Below are 5,000 nucleotides of genomic sequence, written 5' to 3' on the forward strand. Positions count from 1 at the left end.
ATGAAATGGTTAAAGCTATCATCCCATTGTGGCAGATGGCTAGGATCAAGATGATGACCAGACAGAACTGCATGAAGCTCTTCTTGAAACTCCATGACAAACACAGAGCACTGATGAAGAGGAAAGGAAGAACAATTGACTCTGGAGGAAAGAGGAGTGCATTTGTCTTGGAATTGGACAGATTGTTCAACATAGGAACTCTAGATGCTGTCGAGGATATAGAGAGCAACAGACTGTTATCCAGGAAGAAGAAAGATGTGAACATCAGGTTCTACCAGGACCAGAGGACGGAAAGGAAAGATCGCATGCCGGGTCATGACAATATCTTTGAGACAAGATCCCAGCAGCAAGTAGGCCAGACTGAAAGGCAACTGCAGAGGCAAGAACAGGGTAATCATACATTTGAATATCACAACAAGTTGGAAGCTTTACATGTTTACCACGTTGTATTATTTTGTAGTTTTACATGCTTACCACATTGTATTATCTTGTAGTTGCAGCAGAACAAGAGGCAATTACTCACATGGGTGCCATTACCTGGGGTGATTCCAGTGACAGTGACGCTAACACAGAGAATATGGATTACCAACAGCCTCGTCCTGGATGTTCTTACCATGAAGACACCGTGACTTTGGCATTCCCCAGGAGAGTCATGGAATGTAATGACATCTGCAATACAGCTGATCGTCTTGGCTTGTCTGACAATCAAATTACTGCCCTAAGTTCTGCCACCTTGAAAGCTTGTGGCAACAAGCAAGATTATTACTTTTTTTATTATATCACAATGCTATGTGCACGAAGCGGACACTACAGTAGTGGCGGCGTGTTGCCACATTCTCATGGGAATGTCAACATCTGCTGCAGATGCTCCTGCGAATGATCTTCAGCTCATCCAGGACATGTTGAGGTACAAGAGATCAGACCCAGGGATTGCTGAGGCAGTTCTTCAGAAAGTGGAAAATCACAAGTGGTACTTGACACAATAGGTCATGCCATTCGCGCTCTTCAGCAGCATGTTGAGTAACGAGCAGAAACAGGACATTGCTGCTCTGCTGCATGGCACTCGGAAGCCAGACAGCCTCAGAAGGGGAAAACCTATGTTTCAGAAGGTGACAGCCAAGACCAAACTAGTAGATCTCATGAGTCTGGAAGCCCATCATCTGTTAGACATCCTCAGCATTGGATCTCACTGTCTCCTGGATCGGTTTGGATCATGGCCAGAGAAGGAGGACTACAAGAATGTCTTGGAATTTGTGAAAAACCTCATAGTAGTGAATGACATTGCTGAGCGTAGAATTAAGATGATGAGTGATTTTATAAATGTCATCACCACAGATCCCAAGCAGAGGGAACGTCTCCTCCATGCTGTGGAATACAACAGACGGCGCTTCGAAAGCTTCAAGAAGCAAACACATACCAAATGACTATGTAGCATCATTTTGATACTTATAATCATGATTATTTTGGTAGTGTCAGTTGATGGTTTGACTTGTTGCAAAATTACATTTTCCATTTTGTATAATCTATGTCAAATATACGGAATTTTATTTATCTGTAAATATTATAAATAACTTGCTATTTTTGTATACCAGGGGTGATCAGAAAGTAATGACAGTCGGACTCGTAGCTGGGAGACTATAAGTGTTGGGGGGGCGGGGAGCAAGGGGCAGCAAGTGTTGCCTGTTGTTACATGTTTGAGCTTGTCGCTGTTTGTCTAGCTTACATTTTATCGTTGCGCTGTGCGATTGCGTCATTGTTGGTTTGCCTCTCTAACCGGAAACATGGATTTTTCGAAAGAAGGCTGCAGATTCTACACCTTCACAAGGTGGAAACTCGGGAAAAAAGCAACGGAGATCAGAGAGGAATTGTTGCAAGTTTTTCCCGAATATACTCCATCACTGGAAACTGTTTCCCGCTGGATTCGAGCTTTCGCAGCCAGAAAATTGCAGCTAGAAGATGATCATCGTCCTGGCCGCCCTCGGACATCCGTGACCGAAGCAACGACGGTCCGTGCGCGGGCCATCATTGACGAAGATCCAACTGTTACTCTTCGATTCTTATCCTTGGAGCTCGGTGTCAGTTATGGGAGCGCACATGACATCGTGCATGAACACGTAGGGCTGAGGAAGAACTGTGCTCGATGGATACCTCATTTGCTTACGGAAGAGCAGAAGAGCGAACGGGTGCGGATTTGTCGTCTATGGCTGGCTGAATTCGAGCCAAATGGTCCGAAACGGTTCTCAGATGTAGCTACCGGAGATGAGTGTTGGATTTCTTTCTTCACCACCAGAGACAAGCAGTCTAACATGGTGTGGTTGAGTAATGAAGAACCTCGACCTCAGATTCTGAAGGAAGGATTTCGCAGCAGGAAGCGCCTTTTCACCATCTTCTTCAATTCACAAGGACCAATGTGTGTGGATGTAATGCCTCAACAGTGTACTATCACAGCCCAGTACTACACTGATCACGTCCTTCCTCGAGTCCTGGAATATCAGGCCAAGACTGCACCAACCCCTCGCCGATCGCGCCTTTTGCTGCACCATGACAATGCTGCCCCCCACAAAGGTCGCCTCACTGTGCAGTTCCTGGAGCAGCAGGGGATCACGCTTCTCCCCCACCCATCCTACTCGCTTGACCTTGCTCCCTGTGATTTTTGGTTGTTTCCAAAGATCAAGGGTGCGATCGCAGGGAAGCTGTTTCATTGCATCCAAGATCTGGCACGAGCAGTCAATTCAAAGCTACGATGTATATTGGCTTCTGAGTACCGTGAGTGCTTCATGAAGTGGCAAAAGAGGATGGAACGTTGCATAGAGGCAGGAGGGGAGTACTTTGAAGGAATGCAGGCCACTATTTGGATTTACCTCTGTACCGTGAAAATATATGGTATCACTGTCATTACTTTTTGATCACCCCTCGTAATGTTAACCAGATAGTACACGTTTAAAAGTGTATTAAAAATCTTTAATTTGATGAAGATTTTGTTGCTCTATTTTGCTTATGCAAAAAACATGTATCCAGGTTAGTAAAAAAATTCATCAATTCTAACGGTTTTGATATACCTGTATGTAGAACAGATCCTGCTCATTCATTTGGTACCTAATTTGTTACTCTATCTTAGATAGATGAAATATTATACCATAAAATATGCTTAAAAATTACTCAAAATTAGCCCTTTTGGTAATATAGCAAAAAACTTCAGCTTCCATGCTGCAATGCTTCCATACATTCTAGATAAAAAGGATATGTACACACACACACACACACACACACACACACACACACACACACACACACACACACACACACACACACACACACACACACACACACACACACACACACACACACACACACACACACACACACACACACACACACACACACACACACACACACACACACACACACACACACACACACACACACACACACACACACGCACACACACACACTTGCCCTCGTGCCCTCAAGGTAAGCAGATGATAGCTCAATACTCAGTGGGTAGCCAGTACGGTTAATGCTGCCTTGTAATTCAAATTAATTCTCAGTGATTAAGATTTGAGTAAATTCTACAGCACTTATCGGATGCTATTAATGGTATGCGATGCCTCACCCAAACTTTAAGGTTTCAGATCACTGATTTAATCTAACCTACTTGTAGCGACTCTGTATGCGGCTCATTTTAGCTGCCTAGAGCAAGTTATTAACGTAAGTGAAACTGTTTAATTGGTTCATGCTGCAGGAACTAATTTCAATTTCGAAATCTTGAAGTGAACTCTAACTTCTAAGTTATATTTTCCTACAACGTCTACTTTAAGGTGTCTAAGCAATGTAAGTAAAAAATGAAAGTATTTTTTTTCTTTCAGTGTTCGAAGGAGGACACCTCTACCCATCTCCACAGAATATGAAATAGTCAACTTAGACCTACCATTCTAATCCTCTCATGTATGTCTTTCTCCTTTTTTGAAAAACATACTATATTTATTTTTTGTCGGGTGCCAGTTTCGGTTCAAGGTTAATTCACTTTTTCTCTTTATAATTGTAACTTCCTCAAACATATTGAGTCCTTGACATGAGCCAGGGTCATGAAATCTAGTTTCAACCTCTGATTTCTGAGGGGAGCAACTCTTTACCCTTTAATCATTACGTCAAAGTACTCAGGTTATCTAAACACTTGGGAGCAAGGGATTCAAAAGATACAATTATAGAAATTAATTGCTGAACGATACAGATATTATCATTATTATTATTATTAATAATAATAATAATAATAATAATAATAATAATAATAATAATAATAATAATAATAATAATAATAATAATAATAATAATAATAATAATAATAATAATAATAATAATAATAATAATAATAATAATAATCATAATAATAATAATAATGATAATGATGATGATGATGATGATGATGATGATGATGATGATGATGATGATGATGATGATGATGATGATGATGATGATGATGATGATGATAATAATAATAATAATGATAATAATAATAATAATGATAATAATAATAATAATAATAATAATAATAATAATAATAATAATAATAATAATAATAATAATAATAATAATAATAATAATAATAATAATAATAATAATAATAATAATAATAATAATAATAATAATAATAATAATAATAATAATAATAATAATAATAATAATAATAATAATAATACATACATACATACATATACCAAGGCTTTTCCCCCTTTCAAGGGAGGTAGCCAAAAAGGGAAAGGCACAAAAACACTCCCACCCATTTCATCCCTAAATACACTCCACACCCCTCCCACCCTCCCTCTCATCTGAGCACCTCCCGGATGACGGGCCATCCCTGCACCTTGCCCGCCGCCCTGGGTCAGAAGCAGTGTCGCAAGACACAGCACATCCACAGTAAGGCCGCTTCATCTAATCGGCGACCCCCCTTGCATATAAGGAGAGGACGGGGAGAAATCCCTTCGGGCTGCGTCAAAATTTGC

Source organism: Oratosquilla oratoria, chromosome 10 (assembly GCF_046742065.1).
Source record: "Oratosquilla oratoria isolate Oo_2021 chromosome 10, ASM4674206v1, whole genome shotgun sequence".
In the NCBI taxonomy this organism is placed as follows: Eukaryota; Metazoa; Arthropoda; class Malacostraca; order Stomatopoda; family Squillidae; genus Oratosquilla; species Oratosquilla oratoria.